Here is a 6,000-nt window from a genome sequence, read left to right on the forward strand (position 1 = left end):
ATTTCTCAGAGATTTGTTATAGTAATGCAAAGTGGACTGGCATGTTTTCTTAGTTCTGCTCAAAGTCCAGCCTCCAGAGTCCCGCCTATTCTTAGCCTGGGTGTTTCCCTTTGTTTTCAGGAAGTGCATTTCATCTAGCATGGCTGGTTTCTGCAGTCTGGTCAGGCTGGGCTCAGCTGGTCCATGGACAGTGACTGCCCATACCAGTTCTCTTCTAGCTAAAAATTCTTTTCTCTTGTCTTTCTCCTGTCTAGAGACTTTTCTCTGTGGATCCATTCCTTTAAGGTTTAAAAAAGTCATGGATGATTCTCTCATGTAGTATTCACGAGAGGGATGTATGTTTACTTAGATACTTATAATGGGAGCTGGAATCTAACTCCTCCAGGTGTTTTAGGTATAATAGTTTCATTTTTGGCTTAAGATGCTTCTCAAAATGCCGTTTTTGAGCAGTCTGGGGGAAATCTGAAATATATAATCATGTCTGAATGTATCAAATGTCCTTGTTTCCTTTCATTTAAAAATTATGGCACGGGGCTGGGATTGTGGCTCAGGGATAGAGCGCTTGCCTAGCACAGGTGGAACCCAGGTTCGATCCTCAGCACCACATAAAAAATAAAATGCATTGTGTTGTGTCCATCTACACCAAAAAAATAAACATTAAAAAAAATTACGGCAGAAAAGCCAACTTAGTCAAGCAAGCAAGCAAGCAAACAAACAAACAAATGAAACTCTGAACTCAAAAGCTCCACTGTGTTTATGACTCAGGGTAAATTTCTCAAACTTGCCAGACCTCTGATTCCCATACAATAAATGGAAATTACACCACTTGATACCGTTTAATGAAGTGCTGTTGGATTAAAAAGCACTTTAATGCTATTTAACAATGTGAACACACTCTTAATTTTATTATTTGTTAAAGCATGCAATTAAACTTTTCTTTATGGTTGGCCATAATCTACCTGCTAAATTTTTACCCACCTCTTTATTTATAATTTTGAAAGTAGTTGTCTATTTTATTAAGTGTGTGTTATTTAGGCTAATGCTTCATTTAAAAATGTATGCTTTCTAGTCTTTTCATTTTGATTGAGTTTATTCAGGGAGTAAGTGGTCAATTATAAAATGCTATCCTAGTCTCTAAGTTTGTTCTTTCTAAATTTTTCTGAGAAAGCATGACCTTATCCAGGTTCAAACATTAAGGGAAAAAAAAAAGCAAAAGCAAAAGCAAACCAATATAGCTCCTTGATAAAAGCTGTCCCTTCCTTCCTGTGACACATTGTTGTTGCCTGTATATAATTGTTATATAAATATAACTGAGTCTTTCAAAAGAGCTATATGCTTGGTCCCCAAATAATCGGCTCTATCGAAAAATTTTCTGACTCAAAATGTATGCTTCCCCATATAATTACAATTTAAAAGTGCAGCTTTCAGTGGCAGAAAACTTCAAAAACATCTTTACAAAACCAGATTCGATATGACACAAAACCCTGGCAGGTATACAGTGCTTTCAGATTAAAATGTCCTTACACTTAATCATCTTAACATCCCTGAGAAGGTAGATTTTGATTTTAAATACCCATTTGATAATACTCAGACAAACTGAGATTTGTAGAAAGTTACTCAAGGTCACAGAACTAAGTGGAAGGAAACCACCGGTACTAACCCAAATATCCAACCTTCAGTTCTAGCTTTCCTTTTATTACAACCCTTGATAGTTTATTATAGAGAATTCTGCAAGAATTCTGCAAGACTGGCCTGATTTCTAGGCATATGTTAAGTTATTCTAAATTATATAGAGGCCAACAAATTATAGCTTAATCTTTTTAAGGCCTGTATCAGATTCTGGAAGACTGCTGTCTGACCGCGTCTATGGAGGCTTTAGTTCTGGCCACTCTTTATAGAAGCTTAAGACACTGAATTACGTATTTTAGTGTCACAGGAAAAGGTTTGTTCCGGAGAATCTGTTCATTTTAACAACTAAGGATTAGAACCTGGTAATTTATGCTTTGGTGCTTCTAAGGTTTATTTTCTGTTCTCATTTACTCCCTCTCACAGCGTGCCACCTGAGTGTTTGGGAGAGCACATGGCTGTTTTGGAAGGTTTGGTTTGGCACTTTCTGCATAGACATTGCGCTGACTGTAGCAAGTACATCATCCACAGCAGATTGAATGCAGTTATTTTTTTGGTCATAAAGGGCCAAATGTTTTTGAATCTATGATGATTGTTATTAGATCTGTATTTGATGTCATTAAACCAGAATCCTTACCAGGCATCATCATGGTTCATAAGAACACATCCTTCTATTAAATTCCCCTACGCACAAACTTTTGGACAAGACTGTTAGTCAGGGTGTGTGATTTCCACGAGGATGTTTCTAAGTCTTCCACAATTACATTTCCTCGGAGCTGTGTAGCCATCCAAAATAACTATTTCTTTTCTATGTGGATGGCCACTGTGGGAAGAGGATGTGCTGACACTAGAATATAATTATTCTCCCTGGCTGCCTCCAGTGTGGTCAGTCAGCCTTCTTTAGATTTCTAGTGCATATTCTGCAGTCTGTGGTATTTTATTTCTGAATGGACCAGCATTTGTTTTTGTTGAATTATACAATTCATTTTTCATTACACATTCAAATATGTCTCTTATTTTCCAGTTTATTGTCTTCATTCACAACATTTCAAAAGATTTTTTTTCCCCCTCTCAAATCCCAACTTCTACTTACTCCTTCCCTCTTTCTCATTTGGACCTTTCCCTGTCAAATAGATGGGATTTTACATGCGCAAACAGAAATGCATCTATGTCTTTGTAACCATTCAACCAGAAGTCAACAAACCTACTTGCAGTTGAGAATTGCTTTGAAACAGTCCGAAGCAGGCTGGGGTGGAGAGGGGGTGCTTTCCAATTACTGTTTCTCATCAGCCTGACCACCCTATGCCATTAAGCCACTGTAATCGTCTTGCTAATTTGATTTCCTGCACATAAACAACCTTGGCTGTTCTTTGAAGTTCTCGAGATAGGTATGAGGAGTTTCAAATTGCAATAATTCAACTCCAAGCAGAAGGCTAATTCATCTTTTTCTTTTTTTTTTTAATAAATCAGTAAAACAGAAGTTAATTAAAGTATAAACAATGGGCAGCATTGTGGCTGAGAGTCTCCAAAAAGGAACCTTTGAAATTCTTTGTGTAATGGATATTACCTGATTACACTCAGAGAAGGGCGGGGTTTAGGAAAGGATCAAGTTACAGAGCCCTTTCTCCTCTTCTAGATCCTTAAAAAAAAAAAAGACACAAAACCAACAACAACAGATGCTTTTATTTTTTGAGTCACTGAGGAATTGGGTGACAGCTTCTTAAGCCCAGGCTGCTCCGGACACTAGGGGCTTCCTTCCCAGGGGGAGGCCCTGACATTGCAGGCCCTTGTTAGGGCTGGCTCTGTGGGGGGCCGAGTGGGGGTGGTGGAAGAGTGGTTTCCACAGCAGCTCTGCAGCTCTGCAGAGAGGATGTCACCACCGTGTGATGAACACAAAGTCAGGTTATACAGAGGACACAGGTTTTCAGTTTTTCATCCCTAAGGGGTAGATAGAACTATGCCAGTAGCACAGAGAGGAGCAGCCCCCACCTCACTTCCAAACTGTAGGCTTTGCTGAGAGAGGTGCAGGGGAGGAGAATGTGGCCAAAATAGCCCAAACTCCAGACTTCTCAGGAGGGATCCTCTTGTTTTTGATCTTCAAGTGAATACAAAGAAAGATGTGGTAGGAAGTAAGACAAAATTTTCGACCGTCCTGGGGAGGAGGATTCAGCTCATCTGTCTGCAGAAGTAGATCCTTTCCTACATAGAACATTGCACTCAGGCTTTCTTTACAGGTCAGATGGAAAAACATGATGAAATATTTTGCTTCAGAAGCAAAGTCCAAGGAAGAATAAAATGTCACTCAGGTAATGCACTCATGGGTGGTACCTGCTGACTTTCTATAGCACAGATCACTTGCCTAGGTGTGTCTGGCTGTCCACGTGTGTGTATGTGTATGTCCACCTGTGTATGTGTGTGCATGTATTTGCATGTATTTCTACATAGATGCACCTGTTGAGGGGGCACGCTATGTGGTGCTAGAGTAGGTGTATGTGTGAGGCATAGGTGGTCCTTCCTTGTCAAAGTACATTCTAAGGTCCTGAGATGTCTCTCTCCACAACAACCCATTACAGCGCATCCAAAAATTCTTAATTTCACTTTTCCCCGATGAAAGTTTTATCAACCAATGATCTAATTTTACAGATAACCAGATTCTCTTTTTAACAGGCCAGCACTCCTCTCAAGTGGCTCTAAGCCCTCTCTATCTTGGAATCAGCCTCATGAAAGCTTTCTTTAGAACATCAAACCAAAAATGTCGACTTCATGGGGGAAACATTCAGCAGAGTTTTTAAAGCATAGAGGTGTGATAGGGATGTGGACATAGGATAAGGGCTCTTGGCAAAACAAGGGGTTAAAATTTGTAATAAATGGGAGAAGAGTGAAACAGAGGGACTCAAGAAACCTGTCATTTACTTACCGGTTTTGTCAAGGTTGACCCTGGATATTGGGCAGCTGAACCAAGGAAGAGCTCTCAGACTGATGGCTTGCAGAAGTAAATCTCTACCACTCTGGTAGGAAAAGGTGCTTTCCTGTGGACCTTCCACTACTCTGAAGAGTGTGTAATGGAGCCGATAAGACTTTCTCCAGAGTTGCTGAAGCAACCAGGGCTCCCTCCAGCAGTGTGCGTCCATGCCTTCAAGCAAGGCTGTCCCACAAAGGATTGTTCACAAAGCCAGTAGACCCCAGGCCTTGAGGGCCCCTGGCCACCCTCCAAAGTCAGCTGTGTGTGACTATCTTTCTCCAAGACTAAGGATCCTAGGCAATTTGTGTTTAAAGTGACTTTTAAAATATTCTAAACTTTATATAAACTTATGGATCTAAAAGTTTATCTCCCGGCAAGTTTTTTTTTTTCTTCTTCTTCTTAATGACTTATCCTTGTCTGCAGAAGTTACTGCAGGCAGAAGATGGTAGAACCACATGTATCAAAGGCCTAGTCTATCCCAAGTATGTTAGAAGTATCATTTCATTTAATAATCCTAACAACTCTGTCAGGTTAAGTATCACCAGCTCCGTCACATAGATGAGGGGAATGAACTTTAGAGCTATTAATTGTTACAGCCAGCGTCAAACACAGGTTTGCAAAACTTCCTGGCTGCTTTCCTTCCTACTCTGCTCTGCTGCCTGGCTAAGAATTAATGCCTAAAACATAATGCACACATGTCTAATCTAAATGTTGGCCATGCTTTAGCAAATCATGGGCCATTCTTGACTATATACATATATATGTATATAGTCAAGAATGGATATATATATATATATATATATATATATATATATATATATATATATGAATGAAGTAAATCCACTCTTCTTACCCCCTTTTTCTCAATCTACAAACTGAGAACTGAGACTCATTTAGAACCATATGGAATCATAGAAATATAACTGAGCAGTGCATCTCAGTTTATCGCCTGGTGGCACAAATAGTCCGTTTACTATTCAGTAACTCTAAGCAAAACTTGCAGTCTCTCACTTATTTCTTCTTGGGTAAAGATGAAATGTATGACACCCCCCTCTCCCTCAGGAGGACTTAATAAGCTGAAAGTATGTCTGTGGAGATAGACTACCTTTTGTTCATGCTTTTGGTTTTTGTCCTGAAGGATGGACCCTTACAAGTAATCAATCTTTAATAAAGAAAAGTTTGTCTTCAACGATTAGGTGTTGTCTATAGGCTTGGAAATGACGCTGATCTTGGCTCTGTAACAATTGCCCAGGCAAAGGGTTGCCGTTCTGTGGGCCAAATGCACAGGAAGTGCTTGTGAACAAGCCCACTCTGGTCCCATTCTTCATAGAGTTTACATTCTAGAAGGAAGGACAAGAGACAAGCACATAATTAAATGAGTGAACAATAATAAAACATGAAGATGCTGGGAA

This window comes from Urocitellus parryii, chromosome 2 (assembly GCF_045843805.1).
Source record: "Urocitellus parryii isolate mUroPar1 chromosome 2, mUroPar1.hap1, whole genome shotgun sequence".
Lineage (NCBI taxonomy): Eukaryota > Metazoa > Chordata > Mammalia > Rodentia > Sciuridae > Urocitellus > Urocitellus parryii.